The 12,606-nt window shown below is 38.2% G+C and overlaps 1 protein-coding gene and 1 pseudogene across 2 annotated transcripts in view; both read left to right on the top strand.

Annotated features, from left to right (window-relative positions):
• The window catches only part of PTPN2 (protein tyrosine phosphatase non-receptor type 2), a 120,059-nt gene that overhangs the window by 18,034 nt on the left and 89,419 nt on the right, over positions 1 to 12,606 (top strand). The gene's annotated exons all lie outside the window — the stretch shown is intronic.
• On the top strand, positions 3,861 to 11,528 carry LOC143662368 (vacuolar protein sorting-associated protein 54 pseudogene; annotated as a pseudogene).

Below are 12,606 nucleotides of genomic sequence, written 5' to 3'. Positions count from 1 at the left end.
AGCTCTACATTTTCAGGCAGTTCCTTCCAGCCTCTCCATTATACCTTAACTAAAAAAGCTGATTTCTATTTACTGTGTAAGAATAACCACCAGGATAACCTCTCAACTCTGTTTGGAATCTCTCAGCCACTGACCCTTTATTTCGTCTCATTTCGCTCTTCCCCCATTTGGTTGAGAAGGTTTTCTCAGTCCCTTGGTACTGAGTCCCAGCTCATCCCGGGATTTCTGTCCCATGTTGCCAGAAAGGTCCACACCCCTGGGAGTCATGCCCCATGTAGACAGGGGGAGGGCAGTGAGTTCACTTGCCGTGTTGATGAGAGAGAGAAAGAGGCCACATCTGAGCAACAAAAGAGGTTTTCTGGGGGTGACTCTTAGGCCTAATTTTAAGTAGGCTTAGCCTGTCCTTTGCGGGAATAAGTTTCATAGGAACAAACCCCAAGATTGAGGGCTCGACCTGTTGATTTGTTTGTCCCCACTGCTTGTGAGAATATCAGGAATTCTCCAAATGGATTTTTCTCCCTTTCTCCCCATTCCCCCAAGAGGACTTCCTGGTGTTTTTTTTTTTTTTTTTTTTTTTTTTTTAAAGGAAAGACAGAGAGAAGGAAGGAAGGATAGAAGGAAGGAAGGAAGGAAGAAAGGGAAACATTTTTAAACATTTTCTTGTTTTATTGTATTCTGTTTCTCCGTTTTTGTTACATGGGCTGGGGCCGGGAATCGAACCGAGGTCCTCCGGCATAGCAGGCAAGCACTTTGCCCGCTGAGCCACCGCGGCCCGCCCTCCTGGTGTTTTTTTTGTTTTGTTTTTCGTACGATGTCCGGGAATTGAACCCAGGTCACCCTCAGGGAGAGTGAGCATTGTACCACTGAACCATCTGGTGCATTTCTTTTTTTTAACTGCAAATTTTATTGAGATATATTCACATGCCATATAATCCATCCAAAGTATACAGTCAGTGTCTCACAGTATTATCTCCTAGTTGTGTAGTCATCATCACACTCAATTTTAGAACACTTTGATTGCTCCAAAGAGAAAATCCAAAATACCCCTTACCCCTTCCCCCCCTATTTATTATCTACCCCTAGTATCAGTGGGTACAACTGTTATTGTTTTTTTAGTAGTTGTTTTTGTTTTTGTTTTGTATTTTTTACATGGGCAGGCACCAGGAACTGAACCTGGGTCACTGGCATGGCAGGCAAGAACTCTGTCACTGAGCCACCGTTGCCCACCCACAACTGTTAATGATGAAAGAATATTAAGGTATTAATATTCAGGACCTTATTTCTTCTTACTGCTGCATAATATTACATTTTATGAATAAGCCACATTTTGTTTGGCCTTTTATCAGTTGATGGACATTTGGGATTCTTTCCATCCTTTAATTATGGTTCTGTTTTTTTTTCCAACTTTTTTTTTATTGTATAATATAGCATGTATACAGAGCAAAGAAGGAAAAAAAGCAGTAGTTTTCAAAGCACTCTTCACCAAGAAGTTACAGGATAGGTCCCAGAGTTTGTCATGGACTACCATATCATCATCTTAGATTTTTCCTTCCAGCTGCTCCAGAGCATAGGAGACTAGAAGGAATAAATATTTTTTTATCATCACAATTGACTTTTTTTTTCCTTTTGGTGAAAAATTAATGTGTAAACAAAAAAGCAATAAATTTCAAAGCACAGCACAATAGTTGTAGAACAGACTTCACAGTTTGGTATGGGTTACAATTCTACAATTTTAAGTTATTACTTCTTGCTACTCTAAGGTACTGGAGAAAAAGAAATCTCAATTTAACAATTGAGCAGTCATGCTCAATCCACTATCACCTTTGATCTTTCTATCCCACTCTTTAGGGGTGTTTGGACTATGGCCATTGTAACTTTTTGATGTTGGAAGGGCTGTCAGCAATATGGGGTAGGGCGATGGAACTAGCTGATGCTCTGGAGAGGCTGGGCTCTCTAGGTTTCAAAACTTATCTGGTCTGGTGATCCATCTGGAGGTTGTAGGTTTCTGGAAAGTTATATGGTGCCATTTTAATACAAAAATAGAAAACGTGTATATTATCTTTTTTTTTTTTAATCTCTATTCACCCAAAAAGCAAAAAGTCCAGAAAATTTAGGTTTTCTCTGAATTCTGTGTGGACTCTATTACTTTTTTTTTTGCTGATCTATAGAATCCTACGTTCTGACAATGAGTGTGTGTGTTACTTTATTAAAAGGTAAAAATGCGTTTTTCCTGTTCAGGAAAATTACATATAAAAGCTCACAGTTAAGGGCGGACCGTAGTGGCTCAGTGGCAGAATTCTCGCCTGCCATGCCAGAGACCCGGGTTCAATTCCCAGTGTCTGCCATGCAAAAGAAATAAAAAGAAAAGCTCACAGTTAAGGCCTCAGTGGCCACTTAATATAAGAACAGAAAGCTGTATTTCCTCGGATAGCCCTCTGAGCCTGTAATTTTGTATAGCACAGTAAATTAATGTGTAGGTGACTCATAAAAAGGTTAACTCATGTTCAGTATAGTCTTGCGTTAGAAGGCAGGAAATATTGCATGCATTCTAGAAATATTTTCATTAAAATTTAAACATTTTGTATTTTTAAAAATAAGTATCACTCATCTGGAAATTTTACTTTTAAAAGAATATCTGAAGGAACTTCCGGAGAAGATGGTGGCTTAGTAAGACGCGCGGGTCTTAGTTCCTACTCCAGAAAAGCAACTAAAGAAACAGAAACAATACGAAACAGCTCCCGGAGCCACGACAGAGACCAAAAAGACAGCGTACCCATTCTGGAACGGCTGAACGGGCAGGGAGAATCTGCTGCGGTGAGATACCCGAGGGGCACGCGTTTTCCTGGCCGGGGCGGCTGGCGACTGGGGTCCCCTCCACGCACGTGGCTCCCCGGTCTGACTGGGAACGTTGGATAGCGGGGCCCTCCGCCATGCTTGGTGTCTCGGGCCAGCTGGGCAATTTGGACCGGCACTCTCCCAAGCCGCGGCGGCTGGCGACCCCCACCCACACGCGGTTTCCCAGGCCGACTGCGAGATTCGGATTGGCAAGTTAAAGGAGACACAGCATCTTTTACTGGTGGGACCCGCAGACAGATGAGCGCCACGAGCGCCACCTACTGGGCAGGAAAAGAAAAACAGAGCCCAGAGATTTCACAGAAAAACCTTTCAACCAGCCGGGTCCCACACCCAGGGAAATCTGATCAAATGCCCAGACACCAGCAGAAAATAATGGATGACGCTCGGAAAATTGAAGATATGGCCCATTCAAAGGAACAAACCAATAGTTCAAATGAGATACAGGAGCTGAGACAACTAATGCTGAATATATGAACAGAAATGGAAAAACTCTTCAAAAACCAAATCAATAAATTGAGGGAGGACATGAAGAAGACATGGGCTGAACAAAAAGAAGAAATAGAAAATCTGAAAAAACAAATCACAGAACTTATGGGAGTGAAGGACAAAGAAGAAAAAATGGAAAAAACAATGGATACCTACAATGGTAGATCTAAAGAGACAGAAGCTACAATTAGTGAACTGGAGGATGGAACATCTGAATTCCAAAAAGAAACAGAAACTATAGGGAAAAGAATGGAAAAACTTGAGCAGGGGATCAGGGAACTGAATGACAATATGAAGCGCACAAATATACGTGTTGTGGGTGTCCCAGAAGGAGAAGAGAAAGGAAAAGGAGGAGAAAAACTAATGGAAGAAATTATCACTGAAAATTTCCCAACTCTTATGAAAGACCTAAATTTACAGATCCAAGAAGTGCAGCGCACCCCAAAGAGAATAGACCCAAATAGGCGCTCTCCAAGACACTTACTAGTTAGAATGTCAGAGGTCAAAGAGAAAGAGAAGATCTTGAAAGCAGCAAGAGAAAAACAATCTGTCACATACAAGGGAAACCCAGTAAGACTATGTGTAGATTTCTCAGCAGAAACCATGGAAGCTAGAAGACAGTGGGATGATATATTTAAATTACTAAAAGAGAAAAACTGCCAACCAAGACTCCTATATCCAGCAAAATTGTCCTTCAAAAATGAGGGAGAAATTAAAATATTTTCAGACAGAAAAATCACTGAGAGAATTTGTGACCAAGAGTCCAGCTCTGCAAGAAATACTAAAGGAAGCATTAGAGATAGATACGAAAAGACAGAAGAGAGAGATTTGGTGAAGAGTTAGAAAGGAAGACTATGAATAAAGGTAAAAAGAAGAAAAATTAGATATGACATATAAAATCCAAAAGACAAAATGGTAGAAGAAAGTACTACCCATGCAGTAAGAACAGTAAATGTTAATGGATTAAACTCCCCAATCAAAAGACATAGACTGGCAGAATGGATTAAAAAAAATGACCCTCTACAGCAAGAACTTCAAGGCATTCACAGTTTCCGGCATTTGGGATCACAGCTTTGTGAATTAGAAAAACTGATAGATAAAATGATGATTGCAGAATTTTCTATTTAAGTATTCTCATAGTGACTTAAATAGACCAGTGGAAGATGATTGTCAAATTTTGGAAGAGGAAAGGCTAGTATTCCTTGTATTTGGACTTTTAAAACAAAGAATACTCAGTTTTTTAGAGCTCTATGGTGAAGAAATGATTATTACCGCAAAGAATATCATTATACAGTGTGTGATTAATAAAATTTCACAAATAGAAGAAATAAACACAGATGTTGTTGCAAAGCTTGCAGATCAGATGAGAATGTTGAATTTTCTCCAGTGGTTTGATCTGTTAAAAGACATTTTCTATAAATTTATGGTTTTCCTACAGAGAGTTAAGGCAACATTAAATACCATTCATAGTGTTGTTCTCTCAGTTCTGGTTTGTCCAGAACCAAAGGACTAGAGAATTGAAGGAGATGAGATTTCGCCACAGAAGAATGCTGCAAAAGACAATTCACTGGACACAGAAGTTGCTTATTCTATGAAGGCATGTTTATAAGTGATGCATTCAGTGAGGATGAATCGACACCTATAGCAATTGCCGCTGGCGCTCAAAGAAATGCATCTCCAAATAGTGAGCCCTGCAGCAGTGATTCAGTATCTGAACCAGAATGTACTACTGATTCTTCATCAAGCAAAGAGCAGACATCATCATTTGTTACTCTAGGAGGTGTAAATATTATGACCAATGAGGACATGAAATTAACTGACTTAGAGCTTGGAAAGTTGGCAAATAGTAAACAGGAGCTATTGTACAGTGCCTCAGATATATGCCATGGTCGAGCTGTCAGATTTCTCATGTCAAGAGCAAAGGATGGTTTTCTTGAGAAACTAAATTCTATGAAATTCATAACACTTTGTAGATTAATGGAAGCATTCATTTTAAACACTGAACAGATCTGTGGAAGAAAAAGCACATCATTACTTGGAGCGCTTCATAGCCAAGCTAATAACTTTGTAAATAGGTTTCATGAAGAGAGAAAAATCAAGCTCAGCCTCCTCTTAGACAGTGAACACTGGAAGCAAGCTGATGTTCCTGCTGAATTTCAAGATCTTGTTGATTCTGTATCCAATGGAAAAATTGCTTTACCTGAAAAAAAAATCAGGGGCTACGGAAGAAAGGAAACCAGCCAAAGTTCTCACTGTTGAGTGGCAACAGTATGCTGTTGTTGGAACTGTATTGCTGTTAATAAGAATTATCTTTGAATATTACCAATGTGTGGATAACATCCCATCTGTTACTACAGACATGCTTACTCGTCTGTCAGACTTATTGAAGTACTTCAATTCAAGGAGTTGCCAGTTAGTTCTTGGAGCTGGTGCGTTGCAAGTTGTTGGACTAAAAACAATAACTACCAAAAAATTGGCTCTTTTTTCACGCTGTCTGCAGTTAATTGTGCACTACGTTACCGTAATATGGGCTCTTTTTGAAGCTCGACTGCAGCCTAAGCAGTATAGCATGCTTAGGCATTTTGATCATATCACTAAGGACTACCATGACCACATAGCTGAAATATCAGCTAAGCTTGTAGCGATAATGGATAACTTATTTGACAAGCTGTTATCCAAGTATGAGGTGAAAACTCCTGTTGCCTCTGCCTGCTTCAGGAATATTTGTAAGCAAATGGCAAAAATGCATGAAGCTGTATTTGATCTCCTTCCAGAAGAACAAAAACAGATGTTTTTAAGAATTAATACAAGTTACAAACTTCACTTGAAAAAGCAGTTATCTCACTTAAATGTGATAAATGATGGAGGGCCTCAAAATGGGTTGGTCACAGCAGATGTAGTTTTTTACACTGGAAATCTTCAAGCCTTAAAAGGCCTTAATATTTGGACCTAAATATGGCCGAGATCTGGGAACTGAAGAGGTGATGACCTACTGGAAAACTTAAGTAGGTCATCTGACCATGGGAGATACATGGAGATACATGTGTGAAGAAAATCCGGATGCCTGTAACTCAAGAACTGAACCTGGAACCCAAGGAGAACAGGGGTAGGGGAAGGGGAAAAGGAAAGTATCAGTGCTGGGAAACTGGCTTCAGTGGAATCCATACAAGGAATGACATTTTGGCGCATCCTTTAGTGAGGAATAACTGATCAGGTGTCTAGAACATTTTTCATTCTTTCTGGAAACAAACTCAGGTTTCTTTGGACCAAGTCCAAAAGAACACATAACTGTAACACAGCTATAGTTGACTCAGAATGCTCTGTATATTTCATATTAAAAAAAATGCTTTGCATTTCTCCCAGTGCAATGAAATTCATATGGTATCCCACCTTATTTAATGATGGTACAATTTAAAATATTAAAAATCATAGTCATCCTCTGTAGAAAGTATTCTCTATGAAAGTAAAGCTATTTGAAAAATTATTCATTTACAGATCTTTCTATAAAAAATAAAACATCTTTTGATTGCTTGAAAAAAAAAAAACCACACAGGACCCATTTATATGCTGTCTCTACTCAAAGGACATGAGGGCAAGGACACAAACGGACCTTTGCACACCAATGTTTATAGCAGCATTATTTACAATTGCCAAGAAATGGAGACAGTCAAAATGTCCATCACCAGACGGGTGGCTAAACAAACCGTGGCATATACATACGATGGAATATTACGCAGCTGAGAGATAGAATACAGTTATGAAGTATGTAACAACATGGATGGACCTTAAGGACATTATGCTGAGTGGGGTTAGCCAAAAACAAAAGGACATATACTGTATAGTCTCACTGATACGAACTGACATTAGTGAATAAACTTGGAATATTTTGTTGGTAGCAGAGACCATCAGGAGATAGAAATAAGGTAAGATACTGGGTAATTGAAGCTGAAGGGATACAGATTGTACAACAGGACTGAATGTAAAAACTCAGAAATGGACAGCACAACACTACCTAACTGATACAATTATGTTAAAACACTGAATGAAGCTGAATGTGAGAATGATAGAGGGAGGAGGACTGGGTAAACAAATGAAATCACAAAGAAAAATAAAGATTAAGATGTTATAATCTAGGAATGCCTAGAGTGTATAATGATAATGACTAAATGTACAAATTTAAAAAATGTTTTTGCATGAGGAAGAACAAAGGAATGTCATTACTGCAGGATGCTGAAAATAGATGGTAATTAATATTTAAAAATTTCAATTTATGTGTGAGATGACGGTAAAAAATGTTATTTAGTACAAAATTTTTATTTTGATTAGTGCATTTCCTAATATAACTTATGTAGATAGTTGGTTGAACAACCTAAGTACATGGAACCTTGGGTAGGACATGAGATATTTTGTTGGTTTGTCCAGAGTGATGCCCTGATGTATCCCAGAGTGATTTGATCAGTGAGTGGAAAAGTATTTGCAAAGTCCCCTTCAGGGAGTGGTGAGATGGGGGAAAATTCAACCTCCCCAAGTTGAATTCTTCATATTTTTGCAAGCAGTGTGACCAGCCAAAGCTATAGGCTGAGCCCCCAGTCTTGGGGCTTGTTCCTATGAAACCTAACCCCACAAAGGATAGGTCAAACCTACTTAAAATTAGGCCTAAGTATCACCCCCAGGAGAACCTATTTTGTCGCTCAGGTGTGGCCTCTGTCTCCAGCCAACACAACAAGCAAACTCACCGCCCTCCCCCCTGCCTACATGGGACATGACTCCCAGGGGTGTCGACCTTCCTGGCAACATGGGACAGAATTCCCAGAATGAGATGAGACTCAGCATCAAGGGATTGAGAAAACCTTCTCGACCAAAAGGGGGAAGAGTGAAATGAGACAAAGTGTTAATGGCTGAGAGATTCCAAACAGAGTCGAGAGCTTACCCTGGAGGTTATTCTTACGCATTAAGTAGATATCACCTTGTTATCCAAGATGTAATGGAGAGGCTGGAGGGAACTGCCTGAAAATGCAGAGCTGTGTTCCAGTAGCCATGTTTCTTGATGATGATTGTATAATTCACAATGTGACTGTGTGATTGTGAAAACCTTGTGTCTGATGCTCCTTTTATCTACCTTGTCAACAGAGGAGTAGAACATATGAAATAAAAATAAATAATAGGAGGAACAAATGTTAAAATAAATTCAGTTTGAAATGCTAGTGATCAGTGAAAGGGAGGGGTAAGGGGTATGGTATGTATAAATTTTTTTTTCTGTTTTTGTTTTATTTTTCTGTTGTCTTTTTAGTTCTTTTTCTGAATTGATGCAAATGTTCTAAGAAATGATCATAATGATGAATATGCAACTATGTGATGATATTGTGAATTACTGATTATATATGTAGAATGGAATATCATAGGTTAAGAATGTTTTTGTTTCTTATATTTTTTAAAAATTTAAAAATTAATTTAAAAACCACATAATTGTTCACTCATTACCGTTTTTAGAATATTTGCATCATTCCAGAAAAATAAATTAAAAGAAATACTCATACTTCCCATACTCCTTACCCTTCCCTCTCATTGACCACTAGTTTTGCTCATTGACCACTAGTTTTGCAATCTGCTCAAATTTTTTTACTCCTTATCCCCCCATTATTTATTTATTTTTTATCCTTTTTTTTTTTTTAATTCTTCTGTCCATATCCTAGATAAAGGGAGCATCAGACACAGGTTTTCATAACCACACAGTCACATTGTAAAAACTGTATAGTTACATAATTGTTTTCAAGAATCAAGGGTACTGGAATACAGTTCAACAGTTTCAGGTACTTCCCTCTCACCAGTCCAATACACCATAAACTAAAAACGGTTATCTATGTAATGCATAAGGATAACCAACCTCTCAACTCTGTTTGATATCTCTCAGCTAGTGAAACTTTATTTTGCTTCATTTCTCTCTTCCCCTTTTGGTCAGGAAGGCTTTCTCAATCCCATGATGCCCAGCTCATACCTGGGGTCCTGTCCTATGTTGCCAGGGACATTTATACCCCTGGGAGTCATGTTCCATGTAGGGGGGATGGCAGTGAGTTCATCTGGGGTTGACTTAAAGAAAGAGTCCACATCTGAGCAACAAAAGAGGTTCTCTGCAGGGTGACTCTTAGGCACACTCATAAACAGGCCTAGCTTCTCCTTTGCAGGAATACATTTCATAGGGACAAACCCCAAGATCGAGTGCTCAGCCTATTGAATGGGTTGTGGGACATTTTGAAGTGATTTTAAAGCTATATATTTATTAATATTAGATCTGTTATTCTACCATTTATAAGTATTTGTATTCTCACTAGTTTATTTTAAAGTTATATATGAACATGGTTTAAAATTCAAATGGTATAAAAAGTTCAAATGATATAAAATATCTCCAATAAAAAGCAGTCCTACTTCAGGACAGAATTATTTTGGAAGGAAGAGAAAGGGACTAAATAGGGAGAGGGCTTTAGCAGTATCTGGAATGCTTTATTTCTTTTTTAAAAATAGATTTGCAGTTTGATTCCTGGAGGTTGCTCATGTCAAAATTTAAAATAAATAAATAAAAAGAGTTGCAGCAAATATGGCAGAAAAGGTAATGTGTCTAATCTCACTGGTGGGACCATGGGTGTCCTATTATTGTCTGTATTTTTCTGTTTGAAATACCCTTCCCTAGATGCTTAGTCTTGTAGTCTTCCTCCCCAGGAGTTACACATTTCTTTTCTTCTTCTGTAATTATTTAATGTATCCTCAAGTAACTTTATATATGCATGGAGTGGTCATCTCCCATCCTCCATAGGAGCATGTGTACATGCTTTCCTGCACTCACGGGAGTTTGCTGTAGTGCTCTCCTGCACACACAGGAGCGTGTTATACATGCTTTCTTACACAGATGGGAGTGTGCCATACATGCTCTCCTGCACACACAAGAGTGTGCTATATGTGATCTGCTGCACATATGGGAGTGTACCATACAAATTCTGCTCCACTTTCACTAGAGCCTCTTTTTAACATGTTGGCATCTGTAGTGCTTGCTATCCACACTGTAACTTACTTATCAGTGTCATGGTAAGGGCATGTTATTGGAAGGGCATTCAGGTCAGTGCCTGTTTTTCACTATTCTACAGTGAGCATCCTTGTGCATTCATCTTTGCATACATGTGTGAGGAAGGAAGTGAAATTGCTGGGTCAGAGATCTTGTTAGAGTGTTCTAAAAAAAAACATTGTTCTGTCCCAGGTGAGTTGGCTTGACTGCCTTATCAAAGATCAAATGTCCATAGATGAGAGGGTCTATATCTGAGCACTCTATTCGATTCCATTGGTCGATATATCTATCTTTATGCCAGTACCATGCTGTTTTGACCACTGTGGCTTCATAATATGCCTTAAAGTCCGGCAGCATGAGACCTCCAGCTTCGTTTTTTTTCCTCAAGATACTTTTAGCAATTCGGGGCACCCTGCCCTTCCAGATAAATTTGCTTATTGGTTTTTCTATTTCTGAAAAATAAGTTGTTGGGATTTTGGTTGGTATTGTGTTGAATCTGTAAATCAATTTAGATAGAATTGACATCTTAACTATATTTCGTCTTCCAATCCATGAACACGGTATGCCCTTCCATCTATTTAGGTCTTCTGTGATTTCTTTTAACAGTTTTTTGTAGTTTTCTTTGTATAGGTCTTTTGTCTCTTTAATTAAATTTATTCCTAAGTATTTTATTCTTTTAGTTGCAATTGTAAATGGAATTCATTTCTTGATTTCCCCCTCAGCTTGCTCATTGCTAGTGTATAAAAACACTACAGATTTTTGAAAGTTGATCTTGTAACCTGCTACTTTGCTGTACTCATTTATTAGCTCTAGTAGTTTTACTGTGGATTTTTCCGGGTTTTCGACGTATAGTATCATATCATCTGCAAACAGTGATAGTTTTACTTCTTCCTTTCTAATTTTGATGCCTTGTATTTCTTTTTCTTGTCTAATTGCTCTGGCTAGAACCTCCAACATGATGTTGAATAATAGTGGTGATAATGAACATCCTTGTCTTGTTCCTGATGTTAGGGGGAAAGTTTTCAGTTTTTCCCCATTGAGGATGATATTAGCTGTGGGTTTTTCATATATCCCCTCTATCATTTTAAGGAAGTTCCCTTGTATTCCTATCCTTTGAAGTGTTTTCAACAGGAAAGGATGTCGAATCTTGTCAAATGCCTTCTCTGCATCAATTGAGATGATCATGTGATTTTTCTGCTTTGATTTGTTGATATGGTGTATTACATTAATTGATTTTCTTATGTTGAACCATCCTTGCATACCTGGGATGAATCCTACTTGGTCATGTTGTATAATTCTTTTAATGTGTTGCTGGATTCGATTTGCTAGAATTTTATTGAGGATTTTTGCATCTATATTCATTAGAGAGATTGGTCTGTAGTTTTCTTTTTTTGTAATATCTTTGCCTGGTTTTGGTATGAGGGTGATGTTGGCTTCATAGAATGAATTAGGTAGCTTTCCCTCCACTTCGATTTTTTTGAAGAGTTTGAGCAGGGTTGGTACTAATTCTTTCTGGAATGTTTGATAGAATTCACATGTGAAGTCGTCTGGTCCTGGACTTTTCTTTTTGGGAAGCTTTTGAATGACTGATTCAGTTTCTTTACTTGTGATTGGTTTGTTGAGGTCGTCTATTTCTTCTTGAGTCAAAGTTGGTTGTTCATGCCTTTCTAGGAACTTGTCCATTTCATTTGCATTGTTGTATTTATTAGAATAAAGTTGTTCATAGTATCCTGTTATTACCTCCTTTATTTCTGTGAGGTCAGTGGTTATGTCTCCTCTTCCATTTCTGATCTTATTTATTTGCGTCCTCTCTCTTCTTTTTGTCAATTTTGCCAAGGGCCCATCAGTCTTGTTGATTTTCTCACAGAACCAACTTCTGGTCTTATTGATTTTCTCTATTGTTTTCATGTTCTCAATTTCATTTATTTCTGCTCTAATCTTTGTTATTTCTTTCCTTTTGCTTGCTTTGGGGTTAGTTTGCTGTTCTTTCTCCAGTTCTTCCAAGTGGATAGTTAATTCCCGAATTTTTGCCCTTTCTTCTTTTTTGATATAGGCATTTAGGGCAATAAATTTCCATCTTAGCACTGCCTTTGCTGCGTCCCATAGGTTTTGATATGTTGTGTTTTTATTTTCATTCGCCTCAAGATATTTACTAATTTCTCTTGTAATTTCTTCCTTGACCCACTGGTTGTTTAAGAGTGTGTTGTTGA

The sequence above is a fragment of the Tamandua tetradactyla genome, chromosome 18, assembly GCF_023851605.1.
Source record: "Tamandua tetradactyla isolate mTamTet1 chromosome 18, mTamTet1.pri, whole genome shotgun sequence".
NCBI classification, from domain to species: domain Eukaryota; kingdom Metazoa; phylum Chordata; class Mammalia; order Pilosa; family Myrmecophagidae; genus Tamandua; species Tamandua tetradactyla.
Note: the sequence above shows the minus strand (reverse complement) of the source record. Positions and strands in the feature narration are given on the sequence as shown.